This window comes from Physeter macrocephalus, chromosome 7 (assembly GCF_002837175.3).
Source record: "Physeter macrocephalus isolate SW-GA chromosome 7, ASM283717v5, whole genome shotgun sequence".
NCBI lineage: Eukaryota > Metazoa > Chordata > Mammalia > Artiodactyla > Physeteridae > Physeter > Physeter macrocephalus.
In genome coordinates, this window is record NC_041220.1 from 117,370,048 (window position 1) to 117,385,247 (window position 15,200).

General features: G+C 38.2%; 1 protein-coding gene across 1 annotated transcript in view; it reads left to right on the forward strand.

The window, feature by feature from the left end:
* ANK2 (ankyrin 2) overlaps positions 1 to 15,200 on the forward strand; it is a 689,964-nt gene that overhangs the window by 80,976 nt on the left and 593,788 nt on the right. The gene's annotated exons all lie outside the window — the stretch shown is intronic.

Here is a 15,200-nt window from a genome sequence, read left to right on the forward strand (position 1 = left end):
TCTTCGTTTCTGTGCGAGGGCTTTCTCTAGTCGTGGCAAGCGGGGGCCACTCTTCATCGCGGTGCGCGGGCCTCTCACTATCGCAGCCTCTCTTGTTGCGGAACACAGGCTCCAGACGTGCAGGCTCAGTAGTTGTGGCTCACGGGCCTAGTCGCTCCGCGGCATGTGGGATCCTCCCAGACCAGGGCTCGAACCCGTGTTCCCTGCATTAGCAGGCAGACTCTCAACCATTGCGCCACCAGGGAAGCCCTGTTTTTTTTTAAAGTTTTGCCAAATGTGCAATGGCAAAGTGAAAGTAAGATTACATAAAAAAGAAAGAAAAATATAAGCTAGTATTCAAAGTTCTTCACAAGTGAAGACCTTAATCTACTATTCTGAATTTACCTTTTGCTGTTCCCTGGATAAACCCTTCATCAGGGTAGACCTGTGTATTGCCTGTTCCTAAAATATATTGCACTAGGCTTTTTGTTGTTTTAAGGAGGAGATTCATTCAGGTAATCTTAAGATAAAAGGGGTTTATTGTAAATACCAAGGACCTAGACTTTGTTTTCTCATGTCTTTCTGGGTGATTGCTCTCTATTTTTCTCCCCGCTGTTCAACCTTCTCTGCATTCTCCAGTATAAATTCTGGCGGGAGATAGTCTGATTGGACTAATTTCCACTGCTCCAGTAGGAAGAGTCCTTTGAATTGGGCCACCCCATGAGTAAAGACTGTGGAGTTGCTGCCCTTGGGTCAGGCCCACTCTGGTTTACTCAGTGGCCATTTCTGAGTAAAGAAAAATTAGCACCACTGTCATGGGTAGGCAGTTTCAGTGAGAAGAATGAGATTTTCTGTGTGACCCTGGGACTGCTATGTCCAAGACATGTCTAAGGTGTTTCTACCTCTCTGCCTTTGTTGACACTTATTCTCTTATCCATAGGGTGTTCCCTATGAATTTACACATATTCTGATTTTACCAAGCTGAAATATTAATGAGTTAGGTAGGCAAAGCCTGCCCCAAATATTGCAGTCTACTGATATCTTCCATCTTTGAATTTTTAGTGGATCATCACGGAGCACAGTGATGATTTGAGACCAAGAAAGTGAAGGGCCTAGAGAGGAATGACTTTTTCAACAGTCTGTAAGAATGCAAAAATAAAAATATTTATTAAATTTGGAGTTGAATTTATTCTGGGCTTGGAGGTGTGGGGAGAAGCAACATGCACTAACAAGGACAACAAAGATTACTGAATTCTTTAGATCTCACCAATGATTTACTCAGGTGTGTGTGGTTTACATCCCCTATGTCCTTTATACTCTAGTAAATCTGTGCTTTTTTGTTTATTTTTTAATTAAAGTGTAGTTGCTTTACAATATTGTGTTAGTTTCAAGTGTACAGCAAAGCAGTTTGTTTATACATGTATATGTATATATTTATATTCTTTTTTTTTTCCATTATAGTTTATTATAAGATATGGAATACGATTGCCCGTGCTCTACAGCAAATCCTTGTTGTTTATTTTATATATGGTAGTTTGTATCTCCTAATCCCATACTCCCAATTTATCCCTTCCCTCCTTCCCCTTTGGTAACCGTAAGTTTGTTTTCTGTCTGTGAGTCTGTTTTTGTTTTGTAAATAAGTTCATTTGTACTGTTTTTTAGATTCCACTTATAAGTGATATCATATGGTATTTGTCTTTCTCTGTCTGACTTACGTCACTTAGTGTGATAATCTCTAGGTCCAACTACATTGCTGCAAATGGCATTAGTAAATCTGTGCTTTTGATCTCTGTGTTGTGGACCACAGCAGTTAGTATTCAAAGTAATTTTTTGACAATTCAGATGTGACATATTTACAAGAAAAGCACAATAGTTGGAATAAGCTAGAGAAAAAGAAAAAAAGGATGGGAGAGGACATGAACCAAAAGGTGCAGGACTTGAAGGCAAAAATCTCCCTCTCGGCACTTCCCTGGTGGCGCAGTGGTTAAGAATCCGCCTACCAATGCAGGGGACACGGGTTCGAGCCCTGGTCTGGGAAGATCCCACATGCTACGGAGCCACTAAGCCCGTGCGCCACGACTACTGAGCCTGAGCTCTAGAGCCTGCAAGTCACAACTACTGAAGCCCACGTGCTTAGAGCCTGTGCTCCCAAACAAGAGAAGCCACCACAATGAGAAGCCCGTGCACCACAACGAAGAGTAACCCCCCACTCGCTGCAACTAGAGAAAGCCCACACGCAGCAACGAAGACCCAACGTAGCCAAAAAAAAAAAAAAATCTCCCTCTCTTTGGTCCTTGGAAGCAATGCCAGAGGGTTACCCAAGATGGTGACAGCAAGGGATTCACTGAGGAGTTCCCCAGGCGCCAAAGGACTAGGCTTATTTGCTCTTCTAATATAGTAGTTTACATAAATGTGCATTGGACTAACTAGTTTATCCCTATGGAAAAAAAGAGAGTGATTAAGAGAAGACTAATGTAGACATTTTGGACATAAGAAAGGTGATAAAAAATACATGAATTTTACTGGTGAGAAGGAATGAATGGATTCTTTGTCCACAGTGACCTTGAGGTAAATAGAAATAATCTGTCCTCAATGATGTACTCATTTATTTTCATGAAGTATCAGGTCTCCAACCAGTTGATCTTGAAGTCTATCTTGTTGATTTCTGAGCCAGCTGACTAGATTTCCAGCAGAGGGGACCTTACAGAAGGTTTTTCTTCATAGATACGTGGTCTCATCTACTGAAGTTCCCTTCCTCTTTTTAGAGAGTTTAAAAAAAACCCCTTTTTAGAGGGGTTTTTAGAGAGTAGCTTTTCCTCAGGAAAATTTAGGACTAATTTAGCAAAGTATCGTGCCCCTTATTATTCATATTTATGGAGTACTTAAGGAGTCTTTCTAGCTGCCACATTTTAAAGAGAGTCTTGGTAAATTGGAGTATGTCTAAGTAAGAGGCTAAAGGATAGAGAAGAGTTGTTAAAATATTGGGGACTCTTCATGTAATCGTTTTTTAAATTGAGAACATGGGTTAAATTTATTTCATGTAGCTCCAGAAGGCAGACGTTGGATTATCGGGTAGAAGCTGCAGAAAGCAGATTTCTGCTTAAAATAAGAACTTTCCAACACTTGGAGTTGTTTGAGCATGGAATTGGCCACCCTGTGAAGCAAGGTGTATTAGTCTGCTGCTAAAACAAAATTCCATAGCCTAGGTGGCTTAAGCAAGAGAAATTTATTTTCTCACAGTTCTGGAGGCTAGAACTCCAAGGTCAAGGTTCTGGCTGATTGAGTTTCTAGTGAGAGCTCTTTTCCTGGCTTGCAGATGGCTGCCTTTTTGTTATGTCCTCACATGGTATTTCCTCAGTACATATATGGAGGGAGAGGGAGAGAGAGAATGAGTGAGTACTCTGGTGTCTCTTCTTATGAGGACACTAATTCCTGTCAGATCAGGGCCCCTATGACATCATTTAATTTTAATTGCTTCCTTAGCAGCTCCGTCTCAGCCGCATTGGAGTTAGGGCTTTGGCATATGAATTTTGGGGGGACACAAACAAAACAGGAGAACGCTGTGTTTGGAGTGTTTAAATAGAAACTGGTTGCCATTTGTCAGGAAAGTTTTAGAGGGGATCCTCAAGCTAGGAGAGGCTTGGCCAGATGATCTCAGTTTTCTTAAATCTGAAGGAACAAGGTCAAGCTGTAGATTTTTGAAGATAGGCATGTGTTGGAAAATCAAAGTGGAAGTAAAGAAAACCTCTTACCTCTAGAGCTGCCTGTACGTGGTTAGCTATCAGAATTGAAAACATTAGAATCTACCTAGATAGAACTTCCAAATATCTTAATCTTCATAAATGACAGAAATAAAGGGAATACATATGTATTTGTCATGTAGCTGGTTCTTTAAAGGACAAATTGATAATAACATTATAATATGTTGTGTAATTATTGGATGTTGATAACTACTTTTTGAGAACATAAACCTCATTCTTTTTTTTTTTTTTTTTTTTTTTTTGTGGTACGCGGGCCTCCCCGCGCCGCGCCCTCTCCCGCTGCGGAGCACAGGCTCCGGACGCGCAGGCCCAGCGGCCACGGCTCACGGGCCCAGCCCGCCCCGGGGAACCGGGATCCCCCCAGACCGGGGCGCGAACCCGGCCCCCCCCGCACCGGCAGGCGGACGCGCAACCACCGCGCCACCAGGGAAGCCCCAAACCTCATTCATTTTATTCTTCAACACGTCCTGACAGAGTTCCCTTTTCAGTAGGCAGTGAGGTAAATTTTGCTTCTGTTAGGATATCGGAATTGGACCTAATAACAATCAACATTTGAATGACTCGAAAACATTATTTATTTATTTATTTATTTTAGGCTCTGTTGGGTCTTCGTCGCTGCGCGTGGGCTTTCTCTAGTTGCGGCGAGCGGGGGCTACTCTTACTTGCGGTGCGCGGGCTTCTCATTGCGGTGGCTTCTCGTGTTGCGGAGCATGGCCTCTAGGCATGCGGGCTTCCGTAGTTGTGGCTCCTGGGCTCAATAGTTGTGGCTCGTGGGCTCTAGGATGCAGGCTCAGTAGTTGTGGCTCACGTGCTTAGAAGATCCCACGTGCTCCGTGGCATGTGGGATCTTCCCGGACCGGGGCTTGAACCCATGTCCCCTGCATTGGCAGGTGGACTCTTAACCACTGCACCACCAGGGAAGCCCTTCAAAACATTCTTATATACAGGTTTATTGCATTGGAATTTGAATCCTTTTAGCATGAAAAATAGATGATAGTCTACATTGTTCAGTGTTGTTGATGACCATAGATTGGCTACTAGGTGGACGGTCATCTTAGGTGTTTGGTATTTACTTTGAGTCTCACAAAAATTTATACTTTATGCTAACTGCAGCAGAAAAAAAATATTTGGTTTGCGACAAGAAACGTTAGAAACGTATAGATGCTATACATCATATAATTTTCTACCTTCCCTGCTTAGTTGATTTGCTACTATTTTACAAATGTAGAGAAATGAAGGGCCAAAAGGAAGGAGAGAAATAGAAAAGTTTTGTCCTGATATAAAGGAGAATGTGAATTTTATTTGCATGGTATGCTATTCTTTTGTTTTTGTTTTATTATAAATTTGATACATGCTTATTATAGAACACTTGGAAAAGAGTGCATTCTTTTTAAACTTACCATCTGTTACCTCAAAACTAGATTTTTTTTTTTGGATAACTTGAACTCATCCCTTTTGATCCAAAATTATAAAATAAAACCACAACAGTGTGGTTTACTTTAAAAAGAACTTCAATTTTTAGAGTTAAGAACCTAAAAGTATTAAAAATATAAAAAAATCTTCAAATTAATTTTTTATCTTTTGGTGCCATTTATTAAATTATTTTGCCCAAGAAATTTAAACAAGTCACAAACGAACCAAAAGTTAAGGTGTTAAGATCGTTCATATCAAGATTATTGATGTGAAAGCCTGGAATATTATTTATATTTTGTTCAAAGAATTTAATTATATTATAGGCATATTAGTTATACTGTAATAACTTAGAAAAGTATTTATGACAAGTAGTTTTTATCATTATTATTTACCCTGCAAACCCTTTGTTAAGAGTTTTATCTCATCATGCCATTAGTTATTAAAAATTAGATAGGAACTGTATTGTATTTTGGTTTATCACATTGCTGAATAACCAAATCATAGAAGCTCAAAGACTGGAATATAATTAGAGATGATTTTGCTCAATTCCATCTTTCATAGATGAGAAAACTGAAGCTCAGATGGAAATGAGATAATTTCCTCCATTGAGTAACTAGCAGCTCCCCTGCCTTCCCAACCCCATCGGGTTTCATCGCATTTCATTGGTGGGGTTTGTGGAATAACGAATTGTTGATTTCCCCCACCGCAATCCAATGTGTTGGAAGATATATTAACAATGCAGGAGACTCTGAAGTGCTTCTATGACAAAAGTGGATTTCATTTTAGGACAGGCCATAAAAGGTCATGAAAATCCTTTGGAAAGTTTTCATGCAGTTAAGAGTTTATTTGTGTAGATTTCTAACTTGGAAGTCATAAAATGAATTGCTGTGTAGTAAGATTTCATTGATAAGAATTTGATGTATTTAATGCAGTATTTTGATAGACAAGTCTGCTGTTGTCTGGAAGAGGAGCAGGTCACTTGTTGGAAGATATTCAATTACTTAAATGAGTAATAAAAACAGTATATAGTTATCCTGTTTGTTTATTGCTTTGCTTATTCTTAGCCAATAAAGTAAAATCAATCCCATAAGAAATACTCCTGAAAATGCAATTTAAATATAATTAAGTGTACAAGGTCTAGAATGCTTGTAGGGGAGTACAATATCCAAGCCTGAATTTAAACTTTCATCAATATGAGTTGGTGGCTGTTTTCCTCTTGAGCCAAGGGAGGTACTGAATGCAGGGGTAAGAAGCACTTTCTTCTGTTGCCTCTAATTATTCTAGCTGGGAATCAATTCTTAAGTGCTTTCATCAAAGAATGAACTTGCTGCCAGGAGCCTTATTTGCCTGCCAGCATAAAAGTTTGGATATAGATTTTTTATTTCAGGGTAACATAGCACTTTCCAAGGAGGAGCCAATGGCAGAAATTGACTCTATAGGCAACTGTGAGACAGAACAATAAAATGATCCTGGGCTATACGAATTAGAAAATAGTCAAGTTTGAATCCTAGTCCTAGGACTTGCAGGCAAATGACTTTGGGAAATACTAATTGCTCTGAGCCTTAATTTGGCCGTCTATGAAATGAGTATAATAATATGTTTGTTATAAGAATCAGATGAAATAATGAATGTCAAGCACCAATGGCAGTATATGGTACATGCTACATGTCTTATTTCCCTCCCTGTCTCCCTACAAATTCAATTCCACTTCCTTCGGATTTCTTTGGAGACTAAACTGCAGAATAACTGAAGTGGGGACAGAGCATGTTGGGCTACTACAGAAGCCATCTGTGGACATTGCCTTTAAATACAATTGAGATTACCATTCTCCACTGTATCCCCTTCATGACCCCTGCTCTAACTTCAAGCAGTGCAAATCCAATTAGTTCCAATTCCCAGGAGCCTCATCTTTGGCTATATCGTTTAGAAACTTGACATGATGATAACGAGGCCTTCATTCCAGGGTGAAGTGATCCAAGATTTTTCCCAGTGCTCAGGTAAGGTGGGTTACTGTTATTCTCTATGAAAGATGAACAAGAGCCACAGATGCTAAAGTAAGATAGATGTCAAGATTCAGGGACAGGATCAGAAATGACAACTGTATTAATCTTTTAAAAAATGTGGTAAAATACATATAATATAAACTTTACTATTTTAACCATTTTTAAGTAAGTGTACAGTTTAGTGACATTAAATACATTCACAGTGTTGTGCATTCATCACCAACATCCATCTCTAGAACTTTTTTTTTTTGTTTTAACCTCGCTAAGCAACTTGTGGGATCTTGGTTCCTTGTCCAGGGATTGAACCTGGCTCGGCCCTTGGCATTGAAAGCGCCGAGTCCTAAGCACTGGACCGGCAGGCAATTCCCTCTATAACTTTTTATTCTTCCAAAACTGAAACTCTATACCCATTAAACAATAACTCCCCACCCCCACCACCCCCAGCCCCTGGTCACCACCATTCTACTTTATGCCTTTATAAATTTGCCTATTCTAGAGACCTCATGGGTGGAATCATACAGTATTTGTGCTTTTGTGACCGGCTTATTTTGCTTACCACAATGTCTTCAATGTTCATCTATATTGTAGCATGTGTCAGAATTTCCTTCCTTATTGCGGCTGAATAATATTCTATTGTATGTATATATCACATTTTGTTTTGCCATTCCTCTGTCAATGGATACTTGGGTTGCTTCCATCTCTTGGCTATTGTGAATAATGCTTTTATAGACACATAGGTGTATAAATATCTGTTCAAGTCCCTGCTTTCAATTCTTTTGAGTATATACCAAGAAGTGGAATTACTGGATCAAATGATAGTTATATTTATAATATTTTGAGGAATCCCCAAATTTTCCATAGTGATTGCACCATTTTACATTCCCACCAGCAGTGCGCAAGGGTTCCAATTTTTCTATATCCTTGCCAATACTTGTTATTTCTGGTTTTTTTGTTGTCGTTGTTAATGTCATCCTAATGGATGTGAAGTGGTAGATTAATCCTAAAGAAATGATGTATAATGCATAACCTGTCTAGGCTTCAAGCACATAGTAGGCGCTTTTTAAATGAATGAGCAAGAATTCACATTTCATATATGAAATGAAATATCATTAGAATATAATCCAGGAAGTATTACAATACAACTTATTCATCTATCCATTAATGAAATGGAGTGTGTACCGTGCACTATGTTAATTATTAGGAGTTCAAATTTCAATAAAAAGGGAAGCCAAGACAAATGTTGTTCCTTCTCTCAAAGAGCTCACACTCTCTTATCCCTCTAAGGATGGAAGCTGAGTCACCAAAATATGATAGCTTAATGAATGAATCCTTAAAAACATCTAATCCTTTTGGCTCTAGAGTCCATATTTTTCAAGCCACATTATAATTAGTATAATTAGCCACATTATAACTAGATACTATATTCTAGTTTTTGTGACACATGTATTTTCTTTTACCAATTAGTAAATATAATACATACATGTACATACCTACACACATGTATACATATATATGTATAAACTGTGTGTGTGTATATATATATATATATATATATATAGTTTACTTCATGGGATTCAAGCCCTCTGGAATTCTGGGAGTGAAATAAGCCCTAATGGTTATTAGGCGTCCATTGCATGTGATGAATTAACTTCTCTTTGCATCTAGAATGGTAGTAATTATTTGCCATCCTTGGGAGAATTGAGAAATAATCTCTCATATAATTTTCTGTATTCTGTGTTCAGATGAAAAACCCCTGTTGAGAAAGTCTGCCTGAGTGACTTTCCACTTTTGAGGGAAATAATAAAATTGAGCTTCTGAGCCTGCAAAGCTGAGGACTGTTCACTGGACCATGATAATGGCAGAAACATGCAGGAATCAGTCAACTCTGCTGTTACATTACTGCTCTTCCTTTCTGTATAAATTCAGAAAGATAAGGTGGAAAAAAATTTGCAGCTGAATCACAGTCTGGTTTTCTTCCTATAGGAGAATGGGCTTATCTGCGAGGGGGCGGGGTGGTGGTGTTTGGGTTTATTTGTCTTATGCCCAAGTCAACAAAATGCTGTAAACAATCATGCTGCCATTTTGTTTATTACACTGAAGCCATGCATTGAACTGCCTCCCTGAACAAAAATGTACAGTACCTTTGCTACTGGGATCAGCATTGCTCTTTCTACCTATTTAGTTCCGTCTATTTAACAAGTATTTATTGAGATCCCGTTGTGTCCCCATTACTAGGCTAGGTAGTATTTGATAATACTTTGATAATACAAAGGTGAACTGATCCTGTGGTCTAGTGGTGGTGAAAGACAAATGAATAGGCAGTTATAATTGCTAAGTATTAATAAGTGACAGAAAGCACAGGATGCTGAGATAGAACAGAAAAGAGACCCCTAACTCAGACCAGAAGAATCAGGGGGGAGACCTCCTGGGGAAACTGATGGCTAAATTAAGACCTATCAATTTAATAGGAGTTAGCTAAGCAAGGAGAGAGAAAACTCTTTTTAGAAGAAACAGCCCATACAAAGTCCCAGCGTGGGTAAGCATACACTCTTAAGAAAATGAAAAAATGTGAACATGATGGTTTGAGACCAGATTGTGAGGGTGTGAGATGAAGCCAGAGAGATAAGCAGGAGCTCACTAATCTAGGATATTATAATCCCTCTTTGGGACTTTGGTAGCTTTCTGGATATACAATGTGGGGGAAAAGGGTGACTCCCTGGTTTCTGGCTTGGCCACTGGATTAGATGGAAAACGCTAGGAGTATCAGGTTTCCTAGGGAAGACAGTAAGTTCAATTTTAGATAATTTATATTTGAGGTGCCTGTGCAACAAGCAAGAAGGCTTTTGGGGTGAAAAGTTTAGGGGGAGATTAGGGGAAATTATTGTTGTTGATGTTTTAATTCTTGCCTTATTGCCAATCCTCTGTTAGGATGCCACTATAAAATAAATATTTTGTGAATTAGAGATATTTCCTGTGGGATTGGATCCAAAGCATATAACAAGCAGGAGCATATAACTTGCTGCTTTCTTGGGAGCATAATGGGCTGAGGTAGCATTGTTTTGATTATCACTTTCTGCCAACAGCTAAACGATTGCTCTTTCCTATTTACTTAAATATATACATGGTTATATATACATAGATAAGGTCTTGATATATCTGTTGATGTGCTCATCTCTGGGAAGTGGGTTTAGTTGGAGGAGAGGGAAATATTACTTTATAGACCTCTATATTGCTAGAATTTTTTTTGACACAAAGCACTTTATTTTTATGAAAATAATAAAATGAAAATTATTTAGTAAATAATTGAGTAAAAATTTTGAGTACATTGAGGTGAAAAAAGTAGTTGAAGTGTTGGGGAAGTTTTGAAGGGCAATGCAGAAGACATAGAAAGAAAAAAAAAGACTGGAAGTGAGATAGGAGGTGTGGGGATACTCCACAAACTACATGGAACAGGTGTTTCTGCCTTCCTGCCTCCCTAAGTGGTATATCAGGAACCATGTGTAAAGAATGGTTGTCATTCAGTTGCTGCTGCTTATTTATTCTCCTGTAGCAAGCCTCCAACATTATACCTGTTAGCAAGACTGATGCTCAACTGGCACTCCCTGGTAGGCTGTAGTGGTTATTTATACATAATGTCTGTTATGGTTGGTCTGATTACTGGTTGTTATTATCACTACTGCTTTATTTATTTATACCCTCTGGCATCACTCATTTAGAAAACCTTTCTTGGCATCTGCTTTTTTTCCATCTCCTTTCAAGTTGAACTGTCAACTCCTTCTCTGTTTTTCCAGTGTTCCCTGATAGATGTCAATCATGGCTCCTGTGGTGGGCTGAACGATGACCCCCAAAGGTATCTGGTCCTAATTCCTGGAACCCTCAAATGTTACCTTATTTGGAAAAAGGATCCTTGCAGATGTGATTAAGTTAAAGATCTTGAGATGGGTTATCCAGACAGGCTGTAAATGCCATTACAAGTGTCCTCATAAGAGATAGGCAGAGAGAGATTTAACACACGCACAGGAGAGAAGGCAATGTAAAGGTCGAGCAGACAGAGATTTGAAGATGTCGGCCTTGTAGATTCGAGTGATGTGGCCACAAGCCAAGGGATGCTGAAAGCCACTAGAAGCTAAAAGAGGTAAGGGACAGATTCTCCCCTAGAGCCTTGGGAAGGAATGCAGCCCTGCTAACGCCTTGATTTTGATCTAGTGAAACTGATTTCATGCTCTTTAACTCCAGAAATCTGAGACAATAAATATCTTAAATATACTGAAAACCTATTGTTTGTTGTTTATTTGAAATTCGAATTTGACAGGGCAGGCATTCTGTATTTTATTTGGTAACCCTAGATAGAGATCATGTGTTAATCTTCATATTACTGTTTAGCAGCATTTCATAAAATGGATGTTTGGTGAATAAATAAATAACCTAATAATTTTACAAATAGTTAAAGAGTATTTTTATTATTGAAATTTCCAAATATATTCAAAAGTAGGGAGAATAGTATAATGAAGCCCCATGTAGGGGTCACCTAGCTTCCACAATCATCAATGCATGGCCAGTCTCACAGTTTTTAAAACAATACTTTGTTTAAAATAAGCAGCTCTGGTCGTTTTGTTTTGTGTGTATATATTTATGAGTATGTGTACATTTGTACAGCAAAAGAGGGGTGTGGTAGTAATAGCACTGAATTTCAAGATACTATATCTTTCCAAAAGAATCCAGAAAGTGGAGAATGATAAGCATTTGTATATGAATGACAGGAGAGCAAAACGAGACTTCTACGATTAAAGGAGCTTGCTATAGAACGCCGGGTAAGATAGAAGACGTGGCCAATATTTTCCAAGTATAAATTGAAACAGAGGCACAGAGACTGGTAAATATAACTTCTGGTAGTCTTGTTCTGCTAAAAACGAAGCAGTTCATGAACGCTCAACTAGCTTTGCTGCTAATTTCACCTCTCAGAATAGCAAGGAAGCAATCAAGAGAATGGACGTCCAGAACTTGATTCTGAACGCCAAGGAGGAACAGGTTGGAAACGTGGAAGTGACTGGCACTGAGGGGGGGCATGACCATGTGGTCATATCATCCCTGAATATGAAGTTGCCAAGGAACGGAGGGCTTAGTTAGACCATGGTTTGTAGGAAAAGTAGGCTTCAAAAATTCAGGTTTAATTGCATCATAAGGATGTTGAATAATGTGCCGGTGCCAGAGAAACAGACAATTTTTTAATAAAGAAAATTTTACAGTTAAGCTTCATACATTTTTATGGGAGGAGAATAAACCAGAAGGCATCTGTAGCAGCTGCTGTTGGTTGCCCATCCTCATAACAGGTAGTGTGAACCAATGAAGTGGTCCAGTCCAGCAACTCAGCCGAGAGAGCATTTTCTTTTTCCAGCTTTATTGAGGTTTAATTGACAAAGAAAACTGTATATATTAAAAGTGTATGAAGACATAAGAATGAGGAAAGAAAAATGAATAGGAAAAATAGGTCAGAGAAATGTACAAAATGTGTCAGAGAAGAAAGATTATGTGTTCGCTTACAGGTCAATCAATAAGCATTTTTTATTGTTCTTTCATTGTGCACCTCAAAATGATACTTATTACTTTGGGACCTAAAAATTCTTTAAAATTTAAAAGTAAATTTCACAAGTACCATGGCTTAGAAAGTTCACTTTTCTCTTATACCTTCTTTAAAGATTGTTGTATTATTTATATAAATACCAGTTATTAGTATATTAATTATTGGTAATTGTAATATAAAAATAATATCTTTAATATAGAGAAAATATATCTAAAAAAATTAGTGATTCAATTGTGATTCTTATAGCAATGAACCTTTATAAAGCCATTGCTACATGCTAGGTAGTATACTAAACACATTATACCCATTAACTAACGTTAATTCTCTCTACACCCTCTAAAAATAGATGTTATTGTTAATCTCCGTTTTATAGTTGTGGAAACTGAGGCACAAAGAGGTAGAGTAACTTACCTTTAGCTAGTAAGTAGCAGAATAGGGTTTTGAGTCTAGAATCATTAACGTTATATAATATTCCCTAATTATTCTACCAAGATTGCTGTCTATGATGAGAAGTATTCAGTAGAAGAACCCAGGTCTTGTATGTGACATCATAGATGTCAGCCTCACAAATTAAACTAATCGGGAAAGATGTCTGAATTAGTTAAAATCTGATTTAAAGAAAGACTGAAAAAATTACATTCTCTATTTTGACGTACATTCTTTGGCAGTACTTCAAGACAGAGTAACAAAGCGCAAGAAAATGTCACTAAATAGGAATAATTTGAAATCAATATCATTAATCGTATGTAAATGGGTATTTCTTAAGTAATCAAAAATTCTTATGATAATTAAAATAACCTTAATCTATTTATAATCCTTTTTAAAGGTTGTACAATGTGATGATTTATTCTATGTATATATTGTGAAAGGATAGCCAAAATCAAATTAATTAACACAGCCATCACCTCACATAGTTACCAATTTTTGATTTTTTTTTTTTTGTGGTGAGAACATTGAAAATTTACTATCTTAGTACGTTTCCAGTATACAGTATAGTATTATTAACTGTAGTCACAATGCTGTACATTAGATCCCCAGAACTTACCATCTTACAACTGAAAGTTTATACCTTTTGACCAACATCACCCCATTCCCCTCACCCCCAAACCCTGGCAGCCACTGTTCTATTCTCTGGTTCTATGAGTTTTGACTTTTCTAGATTCCACATATAAGTGAAATCATACAGTGTTTGTCTTTCTGTGTCTGGCTTATTTTACTTAGGACAATGGCCTCTAGGGTCATCCATGTTGTCACAAATGGCAGGATTATATTTTTTTATGCCTGAGTAATATTTTATTGCATATATATACACCCCGTTTTCTTTTATCCATTCATCCATTGACACTTAGCTTGTTTCCATATCTTGGCCACTGTGAATAATGCTGCAATGACTTGGGAGTGCAGATATCTCTTCAAGATGCTGACCCCATGCCTTTTGTATATATACCTAGAAGTGGGATTTCTGGATTGCATGGTAATTATATTCTTAATTTTGGGGGGCATCTCCATGATGTTTTCCATAATGGCTGTACTAATTTACACTCCCACGAACAGTCTATGAGGGTTCCCTTTTCTCCACATTCTCACCAACACTTGGTATCTACTGTTCTTTTGCTCACATGTGTGAGGTGATATCTAATTGTGGCTTTGATCTGAATTTCCCTGATGATTAGCGATGGGCATTTTATTTTTTTATTTTTTTATTTTTTAACCTATGAAAGTCAAGGTTTATTTGAGGTTGCTGTATAATTTTTCTGAGTTGTACAATAACCTTGCAAAGGAAACATTATGCACAGCTCATAAATGAGGAAACTGCGGTTAAGAATAATTTTGTGGTTTGCCCAGTTCCACACAGTAGGCAGTTTTGAAGTTTGTATCCTCCTTGACACCAAATACATGGTGTCTTTTCCAACATCAACAGCCAATTCTCCAACTCTCCGGCATCATCTAGGTATCCAAGAATTCAATTCAACTCTGATACTATCAGAGTTAGCTCATACCCCTCTGTCCCACCAGGCTACCCTACGTCAGACACCAGCCACAAATGGGTTGCCCAGGCTACCCCACATTTCTGCTCAGCTGACTACAAATGTGGGGTTTCCCACTGAAATTGTGCAACCCAGATTGGGCCTTGAACCTATGGTCTTTATTTATTTATTTATTATTTTTTTTCAATCTCCCAATTCATCACACCACAACCCCCACCCCCCGCCACTTTCCCCTCTTGGTGTCCATACGTGTGTTCTTTACATCTGTGTCTCAATTTCTGCTCTGCAAACTGGTTCATCTGTACCATTTTCTAGGTTCCACATATATGTGTTAATATATGATATTTGTTTTTCTCTTTCTGACGTCACTCTGTATGACACTGTCTTGTTTTTTTTTTTTTTTTTTTTTTGCGGTACGTGGGCCTCTCACTGTTGTGGCCTCTCCCGTTGCGGAGCACAGGCTCCGGACACGCAG